We start from the raw sequence: 27190 nt of genomic DNA, 5'->3' as shown, positions 1-27190 counted from the left end.
CCTCGCCGCCAGAATAGTAAAATATTTTAAGTACGAGGTTTATCTTCTCGTCGGCGCAGTGTTACTAACATTTCACTATGTTGTAGTGGTGCTGAGAACTGTTGCACTAGTGAACGAAGGAACTTCGATATCGTCGTTCGATCTACCAGAAAGAGCAACCAAATCTCTCAAATTATCCGCTGCCTACTCGAATGCTTTAAACAGGTTGGTATATAAACTACACGAACAACACATAACACCCCTCCTTTATCTACTTAAACACACAAATATTTTCATCTGTGAGTGTGTATGTATATATGTCATGTATATACGAAATTTTGAATTTAGTTCACGGACCCCCAGTACTACCTTTGCAGACCACCAGGGGTCCGTAGACCACGGGTTGAGAACCACTGTCCTAGATAGACAGATCCACAATGACTAGTCATCACTGGAGATGATCGTGCACGGGTTTAATCAGTCAGCGCTGACCTTGGGCTCATTCCTATCATGATTTGCATCAATGAAATCGTAACGGTTCGTTACTCATCATAAACTAACAACAGACTGGGAGGAAGCTGTCAGCCTGGTTATATTTAACATAACCACTTCGGTGTATTACAAATGTCTCCGTTGAAATCCATCAGAAAGCTTTGAATCTGAAAGTTAGAAATTCAATTTATCTCTTACTTGTTTCAGTCAGACTGCGGCCATGCTGGGGCACCGACTTGAAATATTTTTAGTCGAACGAATCAACCCCAGTGCTGATTTTTTAAAGCCTTGTACTTATCGGTCTCTTTTTCTGAACAACTAAGTTACTGGGACATAAATACGCCGATACTGGTTGCCAAGCGATGGTCGGGGACACGCACAGGTATATATATATATATATAGTCGTTCGTGCTACTAGAAAGGGCAACCAAATCTCTCTCAAATTATCCGCTACCTATTTGAAAAGTAAAGGACTCATTGGAAAATGTAGTCCTAGATCAGTGGTTCCCAAACTTTTCACTACCAAAAACACCTTTTATTTATATACACACATATATATATATATATATATATATATACGACGGGCTTCTTTCGGTTTCCATCTACCAAATCCACTTATAATGCTATGGTTCGCCCGAGACTATAGTAGACACTTGCCAAAGGAGAAGCAGTGGGACTGAACCCGGAACCATGAGGCTGGGAAGCAAACTTCTTACCATACAGCCACACTTGCAGCTATTCTTAATTTGTTTTTCAGATACACTTTTAATTCATTTCACTATATATAATTTTTAATTCACTTTTTTAAAAATAACGATTTGAATGATATAGAAGGCTGTTATTAACTGCTCATATTTTATCAAACCATATTTGAATTTTATCTTTTATATAGCTCCAATGCAAGTTATAATTATAGCTTCAGTTTTAGATACTTTATGCTTGAGGTTGAAATTATAATGCAAAGCTTGCAAAATCGATTAAAACTAAAATTATATATATATATATATATATATATGTATAAATATATAAAGATATTATTATCAATAAACAATAATATAAGTGGCTAGCAAGCATAAAACCCAAAATGGTAAATTTATAAATTTATAATTATAAATAAAATTATAATTAAAAGTACGAGGTAGTACCAGCGTTACTAGAAAAATGCGCAAATAAGCCGCAATATCACTGAAAATTTAACATGCTGATGAAATCGAGGAGCGAGTAAAATGTCAACCTACCACCAATTGCGGGAGAAAGATGCAAAGGAATTTGCAGATATACCCATATCACGTGATTTCGAACTCTGAGATGTTACTCTTAGTTCTCATCAGTGGTTCTCGCTGCCTGGAGTTAAATTAATAATCGCGTCTTCATTCTTATTAAAATCGTTGAAAGATTAGCGCCAAATTCAAACGATAGAAGTGTATAATTATACATAAAAAATTATCATTAATAAATAATAATATAAGTGGCTTGCAAGAGTTCGAAATCACGTGATATGAGTTGTCGTCGTGGCACTCCGTCGGTTACGACGACGAGGGTTCCAGTTGATCCGATCAACGGAACAGCCTGCTCGTGAAATTAACGTGCAAGTGGCTGAGCACTCCACAGACACGTGTACCTTTAACGTAGTTCCCGGGGAGATTCAGGGTGACACAGAGTGTGACAAGGCTGGCTCTTTGAATTACAGGCACAACAGAAACAGGAAGAAAGTGTGAGAACAGTTGTGGTGAAAGAGTACAGCAGGGATCTCCACCACCCCCTGCCGATGGGAATCGAAACCACGATCCTACGACTGCAAGTCTGCTGCCCTAACCACTGGGCCATTGCGCCTCCCCACGTGATATGAGTATATCTGCAAATTCATTTGCGTCTTTCCCTTGCGATTTGTAGTTTGCCTTTTATTCGTTCCTAGATCTTGTCTGCATGACAAATTTTCAATGCTATTTGAGTATTTTTCGATTCTTTTTTTTTTTTCTAGTAACTGTGGTACTAACTCATTTTTATGCTGGCTAGCCACTTTATATTATTATTATTATTTATTAATAATAATATTTTTTACGTATAATTATATACTTCTATCGTTTGAATTTGGCGGGTTTTTCAACGATTTTAACAAGTATGACGAAGCGAGTATTAGCTTAAACTCAGGCAGCGAAACCCACTGATGAGAGCTAAGAGCAAAATCTCAGAATTCGAAATCACATGATATGGGTATATCTGCAAATTCCTTTGTGTATTTCCCCAATAATTGGTAGGCTGCTTTTTTACTCGCGCTTCGATTTCGTCAGCATGTAAAATTCTCATTGATAGTGTTGCTTATTTGAGTATTTTTCAACTCTTATTTCTAGCAACACTGATACTATCTCGTACCCTTAATTTATATATATATATATATATATATATATATATATATATATATATATATATATATATGCACAACACAGCAATATTAAATATTTTAAAGAATTTTCATAAAATTATAATTATGGTTTCTAATAATGCTCTATTAGCATACATTTTCGACGCGTATGTAATGGATTACATCGACCTAATGTTTAACTGGAACTTATTTTATCGACCCCAGAAAATAGCAGCATTATCGTCCCGGATACAGATGATGTACCGCTCGCGGTGGCGCTGGAAAGAGTAGAGCTTCAAGGCTTTAAGGCAGTCCCAGTAATCAAGATCAGTCATGCCTTCAATTCGTTTAGTGAGTGCCCTCTGGGGTGATTCAATCCTCGAGATGTTTTGTTTTGTATGGAGAGACCACAAGGGGCAGCAGTATTCAATATATACACTTTTTTCACACTACGTAAGTATATTAATCGTTCAAAGTGTGTAATTCACCGTTTCTTTCAACACTTTTGCATAATGAAACATTTCTTAACCCCCCCCCCAAAAAAAAAAACAGATTCTTTTTTTAATTAAGAGTATTATTTTCCTGTATTTGTTATAATCTTCTATAACCATCCAAAACTTCGAAAACAGATTTATAATTTCCGTCCAGCAAAATAGGAAGCTCTTTTATAAACCGACACTACGATTATGTTATCTTTTGAAGCAAAAGTCATTTCATCTTTGAAAAAGAAAAAAAAAACGCACTTATGAAATCTCGCACTTCTCATGAGCACCGCATATTTCCCCGACCCACACTTCTCTTAAATGGAGGTTCTTTACACCGGTTTAGAAAAAGAATAAACAGCGGATATATACATAGTTACATAAATATATTCTCGTTTGAACCAGCTTAGTTACGCAGCGTCACAAATGCTCAAATGGTCAGGCGTCTCTATTCTCCCTCCATTCTCTTCTTGGAATTTATACGCAGGCGTCAGGATCGCGCCTCAGATCTTGCGTTCAATATTTTTCTCTTAGTTTCTCCTCCCCAGCACTGTAACTACTTGTAATCCCATCTGTCTACGATTTTCTTGCTGTTATTTCACTTACAAATGTTTACCATGTCAGCAAAGGTTGAAGACACTCACCTTCCTTACGCCATCTTTTAAATACAGACGATCTTTAAACTGAATGAAATATAGATTGTTCTTCTGGGCTATAAAGTTGACCTTACATAGAAAACGAATTCAACTAACGTTAAGTTTATGTCAAAAGGATTCCATTTCGGCACTTTAAACCCAAACAGACAATAAATCTTAGTGAGGAAGTTATTCAGTTACAAGTGAAATACAATTCAAAAATTGTATTCCACTAATCGAACGATACAGCTTTGACTTTTTAAAACAAAACACTTGGTTGCAGCGTGTCAAACCCAGTACTTGTCTGTCTATCTATCTATCTATCTATCTATCTATCTATCTATCTATCTATCTATCTATCTATCTGTCTGTCTGTCTGTCTGTCTGTCTGTCCGTCTGTCTCGTTGTTAAGCAGTGCTAACACAAAACATGCACGCACACATGAGCACATATACAGCAATCCCTCACCATATCGCGGTTTACCTATCACGGTTTATTATTTAAGCTTACGTCGATTCCTCCGTGATGTTGTTTTGCATTTATAATAAAATAAATATATACAAATTATAAAATTGATTAAAAAAAATATACAGTACAGTACTGTTTCAGCTTCGCAGATTTTCACCTATCGCGGTGAGTTTTGGAACGTAACATCCGCGATAGTCGATGGATTACTGTACTGTGTTCTTACACACTATCCGTTTATCGGATAGAAGACAGCTAAGACACAACACAGTAGGTCGATCCCGAGACTATGTGGCTGCGAAGCGGACTTCTTTACTCGCAGCCATACGTTCAACGGAGACAAATCAGATAGGCACCGGTTTCAGTGCAATAGTTCCAACTCCATAGGGCGTTTGTTTACATTTAAAGCAACGAACACGTGATCGTTTCATTTGCGTCGTGGCCAACGTTAAGGATAGGGAATTGTGTGTCTTGTGACGAAATCGATTTGACACAGGGGTTAAAATAGCGAATGAGTTGAACTTTTACTCCTGATTCGGAAACTATGTGACAATTACTTCATATCTGTTATCTTTTACTTGTTTTAGTCCTTTGACTTCGGCCATGCTGGAGCACCGCCTTTAGTCGAACGAATCGATCCCAGGACTTATTCTTTGTAAGCCTACTACTTATTCTATCGGTCTCTTTTGCCGAACCGCTATGTTACGGGGACGTAAACACACCAGCATCGGTTGTCAAGCGATGTTAGAGGGACAAGCACATACAAGCATACACACACATACACACACACACACACACACACACATATATATATATATATATATATATATATATATATATATATATACACGACGGGCTTCTTTCAGTTTCTGTCTATCAAATCGGCTCCTAAAGCTTTGGTCAGCCCAAAAATATAGTAGAAGACACTTGGCCAAGGTGCCACACAGTGGGAGTGAACCCGGAACTATATGGTTGGGAAGCAAGGTACTTACCACACAACCACGCCTGCGCCTATACTTCGTATTTTTTAAAATCTTTTACTTGTCTCAGCGTTTAACTGCAGCCATTCTGGAGCACCGTCTTGAAGAATATTTTACTCAAATGAAAATACTCTAGTACCTGTTTTTTTTTAAAGCTTGGTACTTATTTTATCGTCTCTTCTGCCGAACCGCTAGCTTACGGGGACGAAAACACCCCAACACTAGTTGTCAAGCTGCGGTGGGGGACAAGCAAAGAGACAATCACTCTCTCTCTCTCTCTCTTTCTCTCTCTCTCTCTCTCTCTCCCTCTCTCTCAGACACACGCACACATGACGGGTTTTCAGTTTTCTTTTACTAAATCCATTCACAAGGCGTTGGTTGGCTCGAAGCTACAGTTAGAAGACACTTGCCCAAGATGTAGACAAAATCCAAGTAAGACAGTCCAACACCCTCCCGTTGCATAACACATTTGTTTTCTGAAATTGTAATATTTTACGAATAATACAATATTTCCTGTCCGGAAATGTAACGTTCGTAGCATAAGCCACAAAAGGACCACCAGCTCTTCTATTTAACTGTGTCGTAAAATGCCGACGAAATGTTCATTTGCATGCTATGCTGACGTGAATACTTGCAAGGAAAGAAAAATCTAAGCATTTTAGACTGTAAAGGGAGTAATCCTTAAGACTGTTATTGTTTGATAACTCCAGGTTATCCCTGACCGAGTACATCATGTTATCAAAGACTTTCTATCTCCGATAAGCTTATACTGTTTTAATCAATGGACTATATTATGTAATGCTTCCTTTCTTTGGGGGAAATTTGGTGCTGTTTCTAGCTGATTAAATGTCGGTGGATTCATCGTTGGTTTTGTAATCCTTAAAATCAAATACAAAAGGAGAATCCCTAACGTAGCACAGTACAGGTTGACAATTTGTTTAGGGTTGCGGTGGCCACAATACAGTTGTCCAATAATTGTGATATTTCTCTTCGACTGCTAACAATAATGTTGCAAGTAGAATTCTATATGAGCAACAACCGCCTTTGTACGGCCCACAATTTATATGCGAATATTGGAAAGAACAGTCCGAAGTGTAACTTGATAGTCTCGCAGAATTGATAATACATAAAAGAAAGACAAAAATACCTGACTTGGTGGGAAGTTGTCAACTTCTCATTGTTTTCTACATTCTTTTAGTTCTGAAGTTCATTCCTTCAACTTTATTCATTGCGACTGAGTCATAGTTTTTCTTCTTGTAGTTTCTGAAAATACAAAGAAAGAAGAAAAATATTAAACGGAAATTAAATATGGAGTATTGATGAGTTTGGATAAATCTTTTTATGAGTCTGCAACTCGCTATTCCTAGACTGTTATATTTGCAGGGAGTGGACATTAATCAATTTCCTAACCCTCCCCCGCTGTTCAAAGAACACGAGGTTACAAGGGCCTTCCATTTACCCTCGTCAAGCGCCGGGTCCTAAGCCTCCTCTCGACAGTTGCCATTACTAGCGCCTTCTTCATTCAATCATTTCACCCTCGGACGCAATTTTTTCCTAAAACACCGCAGAGATAACTGAAAACACCGGTGTGGACGACTGGATGGATCCATCCTGATCATATACCCAAGCAACTTTATCCTTCTGCTGGCCACCAACTGACTTAACGTGTATGAGGGCCGGAATCTCTTTAGTACTTCCAGGTTGGTGACACACTCTTTGTACGAAATGTGGTTTTCTTCCGCAAGAAACTTCATTAGAAAATGTTCAAGTGCCTCGCGAGTATTACTCAGTCTTTAATTCACAGTCATACAGAGGTCTAGAGAAGTTGCTGCTTGAAAACGGATGGATTTTGATCTTCATACTGATATTGAGAGTTTTCCAGATCCTAATTAATTTGAGAAACGTAACTGCTGGCATTAACAGTCCTGCTGTTAACCTCTTTCTCTACACCTCCTTTACAACAAATGTCAATGTCAAGATATGTGAAGTCTTCGCAGTCTTCCGGCTGTTCACTTATGGATGAAGTTCTTAACTGACCTTTGCGTGCCTTCATCATTTCTTTGGTTCTTTGAACCTAACAGTCAGATCTGCTTTTACAGATATCTGTAAGCTGTTGCATCTTTCTTGTGCTGCCGATTTATCTTCAGCAATCAATGCCAAGATATCTGTGAAGTTCAAGTCCGTAATCTTGTTGCCATCTGTTCACGTAAGTTCATTGCGATGATCCACTGATATCATAATATAAGTAATAATATGGCTCAGGCGTGGCTGTGTGGTAAGAAGTTTGCTTCCCAAACACATGGCTCCACGTTCAGTCCCACTGCGTGGAGCCCTGGGCAAGTATCTTCTACTTACAACCGCAAGCCGGCTAGGGTGCTGAAACAGCTACTTAACCACTCAAATGTGGAAGTGATATATCTCGACTTTGCAAAGGCCTTTGATAAAGTTGATCATGGAATGATATGTCACAAACTGCGTGATCTCGGCATAGTTGGAAAATTGGGAGAATGGCTTCATGACTTTCTGAAGGATAGAAGTCAGGTAGTAGTAGCCAATGGGGCCACCTCCAATGACACACAAATAGTGAGCGGTGTTCCGCAAGGCACTGTTTTGGGACCATTACTGTTCATAATGGCCCTCTCAGACATGCCCTCAGCCACACAGAGAGCCACGGTCACAAGTTATGCAGATGACACAAAAATCTCACAGGTAATACAGAACCCCGAAGACACTATGCACCTGCAATGTGAGCTGGATGAAATATACAAGTGGGCTGAAAAGAATAACATGCAGTTTAATGCTGAAAAGTTTCAAGCCTTATGCTATCAGCATGCAAGACTAAATGCAGAACCCATTAAATACACTGGACCTGGAGGGACTGCAATCCCAGAGGCAGAGACAGTGCGATACCTGGGCATTTACATGAGTAATAATGCATCCTTTCATGTTCATGTTGCTAAATTGTCAATGAAATGCAGGCGACTGATCGGATGGATTCTAAGGACTTTTAGAACAAGAGATCAGGAAACCATGATGGTGCTCTGGAAGACACTTGTTCTAAGCCACTTTGACTATTACTCTCAGCTATGGTCACCAACCAGTGTCAAATTAATCTCAGAACTTGAGGCAATCCAACGAAGCTACACGAAGAAGATAGCCTCTATGCAGCATAAAAGCTATTGGGAAAGACTCAAGAGATTAAGAGTCTATTCCTTAGAGCGTAGACGAGAAAGATATGCCATAATATACATCTGGAAGATCCTCGAAGGTATTGTCCTAAACTTTGGCATCGAAAGTTACACAAATAAAAGAACTGGACGCCATTGCATAGTGCCAAGGACTCCAAATTTGCCATCAAGATGTAGGACAAGATACTGTAATAGCCTGGGCTTCAAAGGTCCACAGCTCTTCAATATCCTCCCGAAGGACCTGAGAGACCTGCATGCGGTGGATGTAGGTGTCTTCAAGACAAGGCTGGACCTCTTCCTGTCAGGTGTCCCAGATGAACCAACTTCACGGCAGGAGGCGCAGATGAGAGCAACTGCATCAAACTCTCTCATGCACCAAATGTCAATTTCTGAAGTAAAATTCGTGAAGTAAAATTGTGTAGCAACACAAAATGGCGGTGCCCCAGCATGGCCACAGCTCATGAGCTGAAACTGGATAAAATGAAAATGAAAAATGAAATATATATATATATATATATATATATATATATATATATATATATATATATATATATATATATATATATATAATTTAAAAGAGTTCCAAATCTGTCTGTTTTTTATGTTTTATTAATATTCTTCTAAAATTAATGTGGGATATAGAATATGGAATATATAACATAAATAGTAAAATGAAATGAAGTATTGAATGTCTTATTGAATATATGAAATATTGAGTATTAAATATAGAGTATTAAATATATAAAGACTAGTATACTTTCCTGCATCATGGCATTCATCAAGGTCCCGTCTGACAGTCCCTCTTACTACCTCATAACCGGTGATGGTGTATTCATTTCTTCGTAACTTTGCGGTTTGGCAAAAGTGAACGATAGAATAAACACCAGGCTTTAAAAATAATCTTAAACACTGTTTTCATTAAAAATAACCTTAAGCGCAGGGTTCATTCAGTTTCCGTCTACATTCACTAACTATTCAGTGACTCCCTTCTAATCTACGTTGGACCGGTGACTGAATACAGGTCAATGAGCCTAGTGGCCATGAATCAGGCTGACTGAATTACTGATTCGAGACATTGTCTGACGCATTTTACATTCAACTAATTGAGATTGTTTTCCTGTTTCTATTTATAAGAAAGTAGAAGGCAACGGCCTGACAAAGCGTGTGTGAATGTGTCTGCGCATATATTCCCATAATATTAATGCATAACATAGAGCATGAAATATTATATAAAACGTCTTTATTTTTTTTATGTTCAGTGACAATGGTTTCAAATTTTGGCACAGGGGCAGCAATTATAGGGGGTGGGGTGGGGGTGCGTAAGCCGATAACATCGACCCCAGTTTTCAACTGGTACTTGTTTTATCGACCTCGAAAAAAGAAAAAAAAACGAATGAAAGGCACAGTCGACCTCGACGGAATTTGAACTCAGGAAGGACGCAAATAGATACGAAATGCTGCTCAGTATTTTCTCCGGCGTTCTAGCCATTTGGCCAGTCTGCTATCTTATGTCCAGCCATAGCAAAAACAGATTTACATGAATCTGATGGGTTGCTCAATAATTTTGTAGAGTACAGATCTATTATTCTTAAACAAGCATATTATTAATCGTGACAATCTGACAATGGCTTAACTAACCGAAACTTCTAGGTGACTATCAACAACAGTCTATATATATATATATATATATATATATATATATATATATATATATATATATATATATATATATATATAGATGTATATATATGTATATATGCATGTATATAAGTATATATATGTATATATATGTATATATCTATCTATATATATAAAGATGAGAATGTGTGAGTGTGTGTGTGTGTGTCTGTCTGTATGAATCTCTAAAACATGACAACTACTCAACCTATTTCACTCAAATTTTACACATGCCTTACTTAGAGTCCATATAGTGTCATAGGCCCAAAAACGTTTTAATTTCTTGCCTAGTGCGAGCCCAGAGCAATATCATACCTCCTCTACTATTTCAGCATTACATGTCAAAAGTGAAACAATAAGCTCTCAATTGAAATGTCAGATATTTTCACTTTAATAATTTCACTTTAATACTGAAACTATTAAAGTGAAACTATTATCTCACATATATACAGGCATACATACATACATATATACATATATACATACATACGTATATATCTATATATATAAAGATGAGAACGTGTGTGTGTGTGTGAGACTGTCTGTGTGTATGGGTGTATCCCTAAAACTTGAGAACTACACACACACACACACACACACATATACATAGGTGCTGGTGTGGCTGTGTGGTAAGAAACTTAGTTCCAAAACACATGGTCCTGGTTTGAGTACCACTGTGTGTTGACTTGGCATGTATCTTCTGCTATAGCCTCTGACCAACCAAAGCCTTGTGATTGGATTTTGTAGACAGAAACTGAAAGAAATCGTATCAATCGTATATATATATATATATATATATATATATATATATATATATATATATATATATATATATATATATGTAAGTGTATGTGTGTGTCTTTGTCTCTATGTTTCTCTCCCATCACTGCTTCACAACTGCTGTTCGTTTATTTACATCCCCATAACGTACTGGTTTCACAAGAAGAAACTGATACAATAAGTACCAGGCTTATCAAAATACAAAAAAAAACACTAGGCAGTGGCTCACATTGTTGTTTGCCCACTCAGTGGCATCTATCTTTTTCTGTGTGTGTGTGTGTGTGTGTATATATATATATATATATATATATATATATATATATAGTAATAGAAATGGCAAGACAACAAAAGAATGAAAGAGACCTCGATATTATGTAAATAGAGGAATTTACCTGTAAATATAATATGTGACAATTATTCGGTAGCCATGATAAAACTCCGAGTTTCGGATGTCCTGCAGAAATCCACACCGGCATCTCTTCAGTTTCATACCATTTTTTCGATGGCCCGATAACTGAGATATGCCGACGTGGGTTTCCGCCCTGACATCCGAAACTCGGAGTTTTATCATGGCTACGAATAATTGTCACGTATTATATTTACATATATATGTATATATATATATATATATATATATATATATATATATATATATATATATATATATATATAATACACACACACATAAACACACACACATACACACATACATGTATGTATATGTGTATATTCATATCTATTATATAAAAGTCAATGTCTTTATGTGTGTTTGTGTGTTACTTATACATTCGAAAACTACTGCACCAATCCTAATAAAATTTGGAACACAAAATCCAAGCCTAGGGAGAAGTGTAATGCTGTGTGTTTCATACAATTTCATGGACCAAAATTACTGAATGGATCCTTATGATATTTGGAACTTACATTCAATGCATAAGTGCGGGTATAATGCAATATGTTTGGTTTGAATTTGAGATGGCTTAAAGGGGGCAGAACCCTCATGAAAATTCATACATTTTCGATGCTGATGAAATTTCAACCAAAAAACGACCCTTCATCAGTTGTCGGCTGTGTATCTTCTCCTCATTCCCAGCATTCATCGACAATGTATATATCTGTGTGTCTGTGCTTGACTCCCACCCCACCATCGCTTGACAACCGATGTTGGTATGTTTATGTCCATACCACACCGTGAGTTTATGTCCTCGCAAAAGAGACCGATACAATAAGCAGTAAGCTTACAAAGAATGAGTCCTGATGTGGATTTATTCGATTAAAAACGGTGCTCTAGCATGGCCGCAGTCAAATGACTGCGACAAGTAAAAGAATTAAAGAATAAAAGAATATATACTAAAACAAAGAAGGGTTAATAAAAAGATATTAGTCCAGGCGAAAGACTTAAGCTCTCTACAGATAAAAGTGCAGCAGGCGATCAAAAAGGCCTCGTGTTCGGTATCGTATTCCCGGTAACCCGAAGTCTAAAGTCAAAGTTCACCATCAGTCAAGTTTGAAATCCATCATTGCATCACTCAGTTAACATGGCAGGTTTTTAGAGGATGATACATTAAACAGACAGAAATAATGGGTTATGTACGTTTATTTGCTTACAGTTTTTTTTCAGATATGCTTCTGGGTGCGTTCATAGTTCAATTTTATTAGCCGATCGATTGATCAACTGAGAATATTCAATGACCCTCACATTGAGATTCTCTTCGGAGTTCGCCATTATTTCTGTCTATTGGATATTCTTTTACCTGTTTCAGTCATTCGATAGCGGTCATGCTGGAGCACTGCCTTTAGTTGAACAAATTGACCCTAGGACTTATTCTATCAGTCACTTTTTACGGGGACGTAAACACAACAACATCGGTTGTAAAGCGATTGTGTGTGTGTATGGGGGAACAAACACACACACATACAAACATACATATATATATGCGCATATATAAGACAGGCTTTTTTCATTTCCGTCTACCAAATCCATTCACAAGGCTTTAGTCGGTCAGAGGCTATAGCAGAAGACACTTGCTCAAGGTGCCACGCCGTGGGACTGAACCCGGAACTATGTAGTTAGTAAGCGATCTTTTTACCACACAACCACTCTACCGTTTATGAAATGACATTTCTGACTATGGGCAGCAATCTTTAGGTCACGATATCTCCGAGAATAATTGATGTAATACGCTGAAATTTTGCATTTGTAATACTTTGATACTTACCTAGATGCTGTTTTAGTGTGATTAGATACACTTCATTTGTCCAGAGACAATTGAATACTACCGCCCAGGGGTAAAAAACGCTTGAATTGTTGCATATGGCTATGAGCAACCCCACGACTAAGTCTAGGCCAACTTCATCAATGTCTTTGATTCAGCATCTAATATGTACCCCAGTCTGTTGGCGTTCCAAGTTAGAGCATATTATGTTAGATAGTTTGGTAGAAAAATTGATATAAAATAAGGGTGTGTTTGCCTTGTCGGTCATTTTGAATTTATAATTAGGTCATGAATATATAATGTGGACATTTGAATATTATGTTTTTTGTTAGAACTAACATTGTTCTTGATGTATGCTATATTCCGTTTGCCTGGGTTTTATTCCAGCTGAGTGAGAGCATCTTCAATTTAGGTGTGTTCTACGTCTGAGGGGTTAGTCTTGCCTTAACGCAGTTCTCAGGGTTATTCAGTGTCACACAGAGAACATGACATGGTTGGCCCTTTCAATTACAAATGCAACTCATTTTTGCCAGCTGAGTGGACTGGAAAAACGTGAAATGAAGTGTCTTGCTCAAGGACACAATGCGCTGTCGCGAATCGAATTAGCAACCTTCCGATCGTGAGTCGAACACACTGACCACAGAGCTACGCGCCTTCACACACACACACACACACACACACACACACACACACACACACACACACACACACACACACACACACACACACACACACACGTATACACACACATATACACGTATGTGTATTGACATATATGATTACAGGCAAATAATGCTCAAAAGTTCACTTGTACTGACAAACGAATTCACAAATGATTGAAATGTAAATTACATATCGATGAATGTAAGTTTACATAATGGATAATAGGTTGAATAAAATACTGTTTGTCGCTTGATGTTATTCCTTCAGTGGAAACAGCTGCGGGGAAAGAAAGCCAGAAGCGAGCAGAGAGAGAGAGAGAGAAAGAGAGAGTGAAAGAATGATGCAGAGAAAGAGAGAGAGAGAGAGAGAGAGAAAGAGAGAGAGAGAGAGCGAGAGAGAGCGAGAGAGAGAGAGAAAGAGGAGAAGAAAGACTGAGGGTATGTAGATATCTGTGTGTATGTTTACAATAAAGAATAGGAGACAGTGGGGAAGCAGTATATATTTATCATATACATGTATTTATCTTGTTACTTACGTGTCATATTATATTCACAGTTAGCCAGTCGCAAACTGACCTTCAGCAGGGCAAGGAATACTGCTGTTTTAATGTTGATCGTGATGATGAGAAGATGAATGGTTTCCAGTATTAAGACAAGACCAACCATTGCGAGGAAGAGCAGTGTATGGCTAATTAGAATAATACTAGTACTTAATGAACAGGAATGCACGATAGAAATATCAAAGTCAAGTCAATCATGGCAGGATATGAACCCAGAAAGCGGCATACGGTAACGAGTTTAGCCCTAATGTGGAGTGCCTTCTGCAAGTGTGTTCAGCTATTGCCTGGGGCCGACCAAAACCTTGTGAGTAGATTTGGGAGACAAAAACTGAAAGTAGGGTACCGTGTGTATATGTATATATATATATATATATATATATATATATATATATATATATATAACTTTTATAAGTAATATTCTAAAAGAAATATTCTAAAAGAATATATAATTGAACTTATGTTGAGTGCTCAATTATCTTGAGCAAATAAATGTGTATATATGTGATTTTATATTATTAATTCATCAATAATATATTTAGGAAATCAATATTTAGTATTTCAAAAGATATATATCCAACATAACATGGTAGCATAATAAATTTAAAAGTTTAAAACATAAAAATAAAAATACGGAATATAAATATCGATACATATAAAATCTAAAAATAGATAAATATATGTTTAAATATATATGCGTATAAAAATTTTATGTGTAAATAAGCAAGAATATTATAAATTCTAAAATATAAAATATAAATATAAAATATAAAGAAGCCTAAGGTTAAAATATCTTACGATCGTTTCACTGATATTACTACAATCGCAAAGTGATCTAAAGATCATCTTATTGTTAGTAATTCCGTTCTTCAGAGATGCATTAAGAACCCTTTATATACCTATATATTATTAAAGTTTTTGAAATATTAAAATTAAAAATACTAAATATTAGAAATAATAATATATACTGTCCTTCTTATAAGTTTTCACGTTAGTCCTTCTGAAGTATGTAAAATTTGTTCGTTTTCTCCTTTGTTGAAGTTTCGATTATTGAACATTTATTTATATAAAAATTGGTATATTTTTTAACCTTAGGCTTCTTTATATTTTATATTTATATTTTATATTTCATATTTTAGAATTTATAATAATCATGCTTATTTACACATAAAATTTTTAAACGCATATATATTTAAACATATATCTATCTATTTTTAGATTTTTATATGTATCGATATTTATATTCCGTATTTTTATTTTTATGTTTTAAACTTTTTAATTTATTATGCTACCATGTTATGTTGGATATATATCTTTTGAAATACTATATATAGTATATATATATATATATATATATATATATATATGTATATATATATATTTATACGTATATATATATATATATATATATATATATATATATATATATATATATATATATATATATTTATATTTATATTTATATTTATTTATTTATTTCTCCATAGTTTCAGCTCAGAGCTGCGGTCATGCTGATGCACCGCCGTTTTGCTACACTGCTATTACTGAGGGCCTCCTCCAATATGTGGCGCTTGGTGAAGAATGAAGTTTGATGTAGCTACCTTCATTTGCACCTCTTGCCGTGAGGTACGTTCATCTGGGACTCTCGACAGGAAGAGGTCCAAATTTGATTAAAAAACCCCTACATCTACTTTGTGCAGGTTCCTCAAGCTCTTTGGGAGAATATTAAAAAGCTGTGGGCCCCTGACACCCAAACTGTTGCGGTAACTGGTCCTGAAGCGCGATGGCATTGCTGGGATCTTTGGCACCATGCAGTGTTGTCCCGTTCTGGCATTGGTGTAGCTTTCAATGTCAAAATTTGGCACAATTCCTTCCAGGATCTTCCAGATGTATATTACTGCATACCTCTCCCGCCTTCTCTCCAAGGAGTAGAGTCTTAGCTGTTTCCCCACCACCGCATGACAACCAGAGCTGATATGTTTACGTCCTCGTAACTTAACGGGTTGGCAAAAGAAACCAATACAATAAGTATCAGGCTTCAAAAAAGTAAGTGGCTCCAGCAGGGGGTTGTGGCGAACACTGCTCTACTCTTTAACAACAACTTTCTCTTACGTTTTCTTCCTGTTTCTGTTGTACCTGTATTTCAAAAGGCCAGCCTTGTCACACTCTGTGTCACGCTGAATCTACCCCCGAGAACTACGTTGAGGGTACACGTGTCCGTGGAGCGCTCAGCCACTTGCACGTTAATTTCACGAGTAGGCTGTTCGGTTGATCGGATCAACTGGAACCCTCGTCGACATAACCGACGGAGTGCCACGACTCACATTTACACAGCAGGCTACATTAATACCCAGTAAATAGGCTGGTTGTTCAATTTTTCTAACAACTAGCCCACTTGTTCGTGGAAATCAGCATGAAACCCCCTCGTGTGTTGTTTATCTACCACAAATAATGGTACGTTGGAAGCAGAGAATCACTTACAAAGAAACATATATTGAAGTGATAAGTTGCCGATGTCCACAACAGGAAAGATAAGTTTTAGAAGAGGTGAAATAGGATTGTTGACATTCACTAACTGAGGTAATTATTGACGAAATTCAAGTAACATGCAGCTTTAACAGGAATCGAAAGAAAAGCATAGTCCAAAGTGACCGATAATTTGTCACTGTACGTAAAATCTTGCAACAAAGTCAATATTAAATTTTGAGATTCTATCAAATATTTTGTTCATCTCTTGTCTTCTTAGCTTAGTTAGAGAGCCGGTGGCACATAAGATATTTTCAGTTTATAAGATATTTTCAGTTTGTGACCTGAGGAAGTTGAGAACACGCAAAATGTGATTATTCGTTTTGCTTTAGATGTGCACAAAATAAAATTACTATCTTTTAAATAAGAAATTATAGCTGCAAGAAATTTAAGTTTGGTCGGTCAAGTTTGCAAAGTTGGTAAGAAAACTGTTCTTGATAGTCATTATTTTAGTGCTTATGGCAATTGAAAAGTCGATACCTGCATGACGCCAGACTAAACGTATTTCAAAATATAGTTTCGTACCTATAGGCTCTCAATCAAAATAACAAAACAAAGATATAAATGAAAATATTCAACTCTGCTCAACTATATTATGATTGTAAGTATCTGTACAATGCTGTCGTAAATTCCATCCATTATACGTAAATCCATGGAATTTACCGTTTACTTACAAGCCAAATGGTGCAGCGCTTTATAAAAGATACCATTATTAGAAAGACAGAGGAACCGCAAGGAACGGAGGAAACGGATATCTACTTTGGGCCCAAATATAGCCGCAGTATAGTAAGATTAGTTACCAGTGTTGAGTTCAAATGGCTTTGAGGACACTGCCTGGAGCTCTAGGCAATAAACATCTTATGTATGTATGTATGTATGTATGTATGTATGTATATATATGTATATATATATAGTTGGAATTTACAAAAAGACAAAAGACGAAGTCAGGTGTGTAAACAGCAAACAGGTGTATTAGTTTAATGCTCGGGAAGGTGAGATAGTAAAGTAGTGGTGATCCCAAAACGAAGGTGCGCGTGCATATGTATGTGCGTGTGGATAGGGGCTGGTGACCTTAACGTGTGGGTGCTGGAAAGTGGTCAGTGCTAGCGTGTGCGGGGTGGTGTGATGTGGTGTTTTATCTATCTATCTATCTATCTATCTATATATATATATATATATATATATATATATATATATATATATATATATATATATATATATATATATATATATATAGTGTGAGAGAGAGAGAGAGAGGGTGATAAATTGAATATTAATTCAATTTAAAAGCAAGTGGCCTAGCATATAAAAAAATTTGAAAATTCAGAAAAATTGTATTACATGTGTTTATATTACATGTGTATAAGAAGGGATGACCACTAAGTGGACATCCTATATGCTAGAAAGAGGTCATCAACGACCCAACCACAAAGAAAAATAATGTTCTCCAGAAAACATTTTCGCAAGACCTCTTTCTAGCATATAGGATGTCCACTTAGTGGTTATCCCTTCTTATACATACATACATACATACATACATACATATATATATACATACATACATACATACATACATACATACATACATATATATATATATATATATATATATATATATATATATATATATATATATATATATATACAGGGTGCGAGGAGTATTTGAGGACATTTCGTTTTTAGTTCATTACACCTTCAAATTATTTAATGTATAGATGACTTTTATTCTTGGACTACTGCTCTCAGCTATGGTCGCCAGAGAGTGTGAAACAAACTGTGGCACTCGAAGCAATCCAGCGTCAATACACAAAGAAGATTAACTCGATGCAAAAGATGAGCTACTGGGAGAGGCTAAAGGAGCTGAGTTTCTATTCTCTGGAGAGAAGACGAGAGAAATATGTGGTGATATATATTTGGAAGATTTTGGAGGGTTTATCTCCCAATTTTGGAATTGACAGCTATACCAATCCCGAACTGAACTGTACTGCATCATACCAAAGATCCCGTCTTCCCCATCTAAAATAAGAACACAGAACAGCAATAGTCTGGGTTTCAAGGGCCTGCAATTGATCAACATCCTTCCAGGCAACCTTCGAGATCTACATAGTGTTGATGGGGAAGTTTTCAAGGAACTTCTGGACAGGTTTCTGTCTTAGATATCTGATGAACCCACATCGCGGCAGGAGACGCAAAGAAGAGCAGCTCACTCCAATTCGCTACTTCACAAAAAACAATACCAGAAACAACACTGAGTAAGTACAGGTGGTGCACCAGCATGACCTCATCCCGGGGCTGAAACCAGTAAAAACTAAAAAAAGATAATATATATATATATATATATATATGTATGTATGATATCGGATTGAATTAATCCTCATCTGTAAGACTTACTTCGTGCCTTGCGTTAAGCTGAACTCATTTTGTCAGTTTATAGACAATACCGCAGGAATCAGTGAAGAAAGATGGCCGATGGTCACATGCGAGCAACGAAAGAGCAAAGGAGGGAGAGTGAGAAAGAGAGAGGGACAGACAGAGAGGGGAAGAGGAAAAGAAACAGAGAAAGGATGAGTTCGAGAAAGGAACGAAAGCGCTAATAATAATGATGAAATAAAAAGATTTTTTTCAAAAATTCTGACGACTTTTTTCTCAATATATATATATATTTCGAATTCGCTGGAACGTGATTATGTGAGTTGTCCTTTTTTGTATTGTTTTCATGGAGTATTTCGTGTCGTGGAGCATTCTAATGAGGGGAGTGTCTGGTTCTTTTAAAATATGAAATTCATGTCATATTAACTGATACGTCTCCGAAACGGCCCGTCGAAGAAAATTTAGATCCATTGAACATTGTCTCTAATTTTAGTATGTCCGTTTAAGGCTGTAAAATGTCTGACTTTCTACTTTCCACACGCTTTGTGTTGTAACTCGAAATCTTTAGTCCTTATAACATATCCTATGAACTTATAATTTACTATATCCTATTTCATATCGACATCTATTTTAAATGCATATGTATTTATAAATGTTTTTATATATTTTTAAATATCTTAGTGTTTTTAAATATTCTATGTGCTTGTATTCTGACCTCTAAATTTTTATTCCTCTATAGTATATCGTGTGAACTTATAATTCACTATGTTTTATATAATATCAACGTTTTTATATCTTAATATATGTATATTTTGTACTTATTTTACTTATATATTTTCAAAAATGCCTTTGTATTTATAAATGCTTTTAAATATTTTTAGATATTTGTGGGCTTATAAAAATATGTATATGTCTATATGCTTGTATGTTATTAATACTTCTGTTATGTTGAGCTTTATGCCGCTTTATTAATGTCGAAGTAAGTGTGCATATATATTGAATATTCTGCTGGATAATAGGTCACGTCCCTCTAGTTTTCCACTCGTATTGCCTCCACTCAAATTAGTAATTTGGAACTTAGCTCAATTTGAGCACTTCGATTCTAGCCTGTCTACGAGTATTGTTAATTAATAACAATACCTATAAAATAGTATAATTTATATATATATATATATATATATATATATATATATATATATATATATATATATATATATATATATATATATATATATATGCGAGTGTGTGTGTGTGCATATAAGTTGCTGTGAAACAAAATTTGTAAAGTGTTACAGTACCCCTCTCTTGGTAGCAGCACTAGAAACAATGTATATTTCAGTTTAGCAATCATGTAACACACGGACTGATTATCAGAAATGTATATAAATCTGCTCTTATTGGGTTTCCCGACACTTTTTCAATGTTAACTGGTCACATACATTGACAAACAAAGCACAACATACAATACACTGAATGTTCATATTGTTCTCAATATAAACTTTGAAAACAATTTTGTTTTAGACTTTTAAATTAAGTATTTCCGGAAGAATTTCCTGAATGACTGATAACTGAGTGGAGAGAATAGGGAAAAACACATGTAGAAAATTCGTCAGCCACTTGTGAACATACATGACGTTGTACTAAATGACGTTGTACTAAATGCATAATTATTTCCGATATAATTAGCAAGTGGTTGTACTCATCATTTGAACAAACATATCACAAACAACAGCGACATGGATGGATACTGCAATGATTTTACTCACATATTACTTAACAGCTATATATATATATATATATATATATATATATATATATATATATATATATATATATACATACATACATAATCATATATATCTATATATACTATGGCACTCCGTCGGCTAAAATGACAAGGGTTCCTTGTTTTGGCACAATTCCTTCCAGGATCTCCCAGATGTATATTACAGCAGGTTATATATAACTTCTAACATAGAAAGTAGGATTAACCTATTATCATCCAATGAGGAAATGTTTGACAAGCACAAAGACTATTATAATCTAACAGGATATAAATGTCGAATTAAGTACAACACAAACAACAGGGCCTATTCTCATCATTCCAAGAATTATCTAAATAAGAAAAGCAATGACCATATTACTAATCCCGCATCATCTAATGAATTACAAAACCCTGACACACAAGTTAATTCTCTCAATAATATTCATCACCAAAACATTACCAAAGAAACAAAAATCCCCAAACAACAATAAACATCTTAATACATTATTTACGTTATTTACAATTGACGGATATTTGTCCTCATCTTGTTTGTTGCTAACACAACGTCTCGGCTGATATACCCTCCAGCCTTCATCAGGTGTCTTGCGGAAATTTCGAACCTGGGTTCTCATTGTTAAGATATTTTTCGATGTTGTTGTTATTATTATTATTATTATTATTATAAGGTCACTGCCTGGAATCGAACTCGGAATCTAGGGGTTAGTAGCTCGCGCTTTTAATCACTACGCCATATGCCTGAGGGCAATTATGGAGTGAATTTTAAGGCTTATAAATCTAATATTCTCCTATCCTTCCTTAATACTGGTTCCCATATGCTACTCATATCTGCACTCGGTCTGCTTAAGAGGTTGTTGTGTCCTAGCATATGTGCTGCTTCTTTTAGTTTTCGTATTTTCCACAGAGGGAGGAGGTCTCCATTTTTCCATACATGATCAGCTATACCCAATTTATCAATATCTCCCTGTCACAGCTTTGCGTTGTTTCTCTACCTTTATTTTGAGGGTAGAGTAGTTTCCTACTTCAGTATGGACACTGATATATATCGACAAGAAGAGGGTTTAGCTATGGGTTCGCCATTATCACCGATAATATCCAATATGTACATGGAATACTTTGAGAATTTGGCTTTAGGATCAACACCACTAAAACCAACCCTATGACTGCGATATGTTGATGACACCGTCATACTCTGACCCTACCAAGAAGATGACCAAGTGCTGTTAAATCATGTGAACTCAATGAAGCCATCCATACAGTTCACAATGGAAAAGGAAAAAGACAATCAACTAGTATTCCTGGACGTATTAATAACACGCACCAAGTATGGATTCAGGACATCCGTATACCGCAAGCCGACCTTCACTGGACAATACCTCAGCTTCAATTCCAACCATCCATACAGTGTAAAGAGAGGGATTGCTCAGTGCCTAAAACATCGAGCAATGAATATAAGTAGCGATCGTGATACCCACCACGAAGAAATGATCAAACTCAGTAACAATCTATTAAGCAACAACTACTCCAAAAGCATTCTCTACACTCCAATTATGAAGAAAAGAGAGGATGAAACCAACAAACTGTCCACAGTCTGTCTACCTTATGTGAAAGACCTCTCCGAAAAGATACAAAAGATATGTGGCCTATATAACACCAGGACAGTATTCAAAAGTAATACAACACTTCACAAATATCTCCTTCGAGTAAAACCACCAATAGAAGACAATATGACTAAGAACTGTGTGTACTCCATCCTATGCAGCTGTGGTAGGTTATACAAAGGCAAAACATGCCACCCGCTCAAAATAATCAAAATAAGGGTAGACAAACATCGCAAAGCTGTGACACGGGGAAATATAGATAAATCGGGTATAGCTGATCATGTATGGAAAAATGGAGACCACCTTCCCCTGAAGGATGAAGTTAGAATAATAGACAGAGAAGACCACTGGAAAACATGAAAACTAAAAGAAGCAGCACATATGCTAGGACACAACAACCTCCTAAGTAGAGCGAGTGTAGATATGAACAGCATATGGGAACCGGTATTAAGGAAGGATAGGAAAATATTAGATTTATAAGCCCTAAAATTCACTCCATAATTGCCCACGGACATATGACGTAGAAGTTAAGAGTATGGACTACTAACCCCAAGATTCCGAGTGACCTAAATGATAATAATAATAACAACAACATCGAAAAATACCTTAGGAATGAGAACCCAGGTTCGAAATTTCCCTAAGACATCTGATGAAGGCTGGAGGGTATATCAGCCGAGACGTTGTGTTAACAACAAACAAGATGAAGACAAATATCCATCAATTGTAAATAATGTAAATAATGTACATGATTCTTCATCTCTTAAATATAGAACTGTTTTATCTTAACAATAAACTCTATAAATTAGACTACCACAACCATAATAATCTCTCTAATAGAACTGTTTATACTAATGTAACCAACTCACAAATCGGGTATAGCTGATCATGTATGGGTAAATGGAGACCACCTCTTTTTCGATATTATTAATAAGAAAACTAAACCTAAGTATACAGACAACAAATACTGAAAAAAAATAACCATAGAAAGAAATAGGAACATGAAACCTACACACTTTAAACATCCACTTTGTCTCAAAACATCTCATCCTCCTAATAACTCCCGCAACCACACAACTAATATTAACAAAATTAGGGGCAATAATACGAAAGGAAAAGACAATCCTATACCCTATGTTCGAATGGAATACTCACAAAATTCGACAATAAGGATAACAACAATAACATCATTTGGATAATAATTCTCTTTTGTTGAACATTTAAAATCTAATTTTATTAAATCAATTAGAAACATTATTAAAGTTAACTTTAAAAACTTTAGCTATGCAAAAATATTCAATAAAAAATGGATCAAATTTGGATTTTCAGTATCTCCAAACCTATTTAGGATCATCTCCTCATTTAACAATAGGAAACTAAATCAATTCTACCATAAATATCTCTTTCTGATATATTTGCTAATCCCAATAATTCCAATAATTCCTTTTCTAATAACGATAATTGTCAAAATTACACATCCTCAAATTATCCTTAATACATATAGACATAACAATAAAGTATCAAATAATAGTTCTAATTGTAATTGTAGAAACCCAAATACCTGTGAGGTAACAGGTAACTGTAAAATGAAAAATGTAGTATACTAAGCTACAATTATTACCCATAATCTCTCTAATTTCACGTTCGTTGGATGTACTCAAAACCCTTTTAAATTGCGATTAAATAACCATAAATCATCTTTTAACGATCGTAGTAAAGGAAATAGTACAGGTCTACCTAAAAAGGTTTGGCAACTGAAAAGAAGCAACACATAATTACTCATCTCTTAAATATAGAAATGTAATTACTTGACACGATAGTGGCACTCCGTCGGTTACGACGATGAGGGTTCCAGTTGATCTGATCAATGGAACAGCCTGCTCCTGAGATTAACGTGCAAGTGGCTGAATACTCCACAGACCCGTGTACCCTTAATGTAGTTCTCAGGGAGATTCAGCGTGACACAATGTGACAAGAATGGCCCTTTGAATTACAGGTACAAGAGAAACAGTAAGAAAGAGTGAGAGAAAGTTGTGGTGAAACAGTACAGTAGGGTTCACCCCCCCTCCTGCCGAAGCCTCGTGGAGCTTTAGGTGTTTTAGCTCAATAAACACTCAGAACGCCCGTTCTAGGAATCGAAACCGCGATCCTACGACCGCGATTCCACTGCCCTAACCACTGGGCAATTGCGCCATTGCGCCATTACGCCTCCACTACCTGTCACAGTAGTAATCTTAAGAAGCTGGACCACACAAAACTAGGAAAAGAAATCACAACTGATTAAGAAATTACATGAATGAAACTATGAAAATATGCAAACACACAGATGCATCATAGCCTGTGTCAAGTGCACAATCACATGTGCAGACATGCAGTAATGTGCATACATACACACACACAAGTCGAGACATGCATATCCATATTTGCAATAAACATCATTGCTTGCGTACATGCATACATACATTTATACATACATCTATAAATTATCCGTACCTTCACTATCGATTCCTAATTAATTTTTCTCTTACGCTTTCTGGTGAAACGAGTAGACATTACATTTGTGAACAAGGACAAGAATCATTAGAAAGAAGACCCAGCTGTTATAGGTTGCCGAGTGCACATCTATAGAATATATATTGCTCGCAGTTGACCTTCACCTAGTAGTAACAAATAGCGTGTAAACATAAAATATGAAGAACTGGAAAATCATAACCGAGAAGTATCAACACCATAGATTTCTTACATAAAATACAGAGCAGCTGTTTAAAGACAGGCAAGATGGTGGATTATATTTCATCGAATGATCGTTATAGTAAATAAAAAAAGAAAGAACAGTCGATGGTGGAAAGGAAACGGTTGATTGATTGAGAAAGAGAAAATACTGCAGTATTCAGTTACGATCTGGATTTCTACCCTTTGTGTTCATTGTAATCGACTTTATTGTAAACATCGCAGGATTGATATAAAAAATAGCTTTTATGAACTTGTGTTGACTCAATCGACTGTCCTGTCAGTCAAAAACATTAGGCCTTATATTTCATCAATACAAAACTTTTAAATGATGTGACATCGTTACAGTAGGGAAGCAGATATAGGTTAACCATTAATAATAAAGATTTTAAAAAAATATTAAAAATAATAAACACAGGGCAACCTTATAAGGGGGAAACAAAATGTGATCTGACAATCATGATTTCATATTTAAGTGAAGTGAAATAACTACAAACATGAATAAAACAAATTACATTTTCGATTGAAATGTTCCCAAACAGGAAAATGTTTGTCTGTCGTGTAAAAACGTGACTGACGTTTCATACAGTTTAAATTAATGTCTCTGAAGGTCTTTGCTCGTAATGTGAGACCGCATGTCCCATCGATGTATACGAACTTCAAATTCGAGAATCTTATAAAATAAATGATTTGTATGGACGAAAGACACTACAATTTTCTTCCGATTGCAGTTGTAGATTATTTTTACAATAAGGAATCCAATATTGTGAAACCCTATTTAATCAATGACAAAATAATTTTACTTGTAATATCTCATTCTATTTCTCTTGGAATGGTGAATTTTATTTTACTCCAAAAGTATAAATGCATCCCGCCGACCAGTTGTTCGATCAACGAAACTGTCGATTCATTTAATTAGCACACACATGGTTGAGTATTCCATATACACACGTGCCTTTGAAGCAATTCTCATGAAGAACCAGCATAGCAGAAGTGACCAGATCGGAACTTTGGATTACCTGCTACAATCAATCAGACAGACCTTCATACTGTTTCTGTATACACGGTTCCACTCAGAAGGACATGGCCGATCGGAAGTTGTGATAAAAGGTACTTCTCTAAGATGCTGTACTGCTGCTTCGAAACCGGGACCCAACGATTACGTTTCGAAACGAACTTTTTAACCATTCAGCCGTGCCTGCGTTCAGTTTATCAGCCCATATAGCGTATCACGTTTACATTGAATGGCGTTCAACTTTTACGTCTTCAGTCTTTCCTTACTCCAGATAATAACTAAATGTGTTTCTGCACTTGTTCCTCTTCAGTATTGCATCTCTAACTTTTGTACAATGATAACAATCTAAGCCATCTTTCTAGCGGCGTCTGTCGTTTCCCACATTAACTGACCCGTTCAGCTGCATACACCTGATACTCACTACTCAAATGTTATTTACCTTCAACATTATATTTTATCTTTTACTTGTTTCATTCAGTAGACTGCGGCCATGCTGGGGCACTGCCTTTAGGAATTTTAGTCGAAAGAATTGATCCCAGTATTTATCAATATTTTAAGCCTGGTACTTATTCTGTGGAACCCTTGGCTGAACCGTCACGTGATACGCTATATGGTTTGATAAACTGAAGTAGTGAGTATCTGATGGAACTCCAATATTCAGAGTATTGATAGAATCTGTTTTGTTTTTCGCCC

At 36.0% G+C, this 27190-nt stretch overlaps 1 protein-coding gene across 10 annotated transcripts in view; it reads right to left on the bottom strand.

The window, feature by feature from the left end:
- LOC106876232 (core alpha-(1,3)-fucosyltransferase) overlaps positions 1-27190 on the bottom strand; it is a 706231-nt gene that overhangs the window by 5661 nt on the left and 673380 nt on the right. For 9 of the 10 annotated variants that reach the window (XM_089353038.1, XM_089353039.1, XM_089353041.1 and 6 more), the window contains one exon: positions 6543-6658. The gene's annotated coding sequence lies outside the window, so the exon portion shown is untranslated. Of the gene's footprint in view, positions 1-1709; positions 1830-6542; positions 6659-27190 lie in introns of those variants that run through there. The other variant, XM_089353046.1, reaches the window with a different exon arrangement.

Source organism: Octopus bimaculoides, chromosome 5, assembly GCF_046866305.1.
Source record: "Octopus bimaculoides isolate indiv1 chromosome 5, ASM4686630v1, whole genome shotgun sequence".
NCBI lineage: Eukaryota > Metazoa > Mollusca > Cephalopoda > Octopoda > Octopodidae > Octopus > Octopus bimaculoides.
Note: the sequence above shows the minus strand (reverse complement) of the source record. Positions and strands in the feature narration are given on the sequence as shown.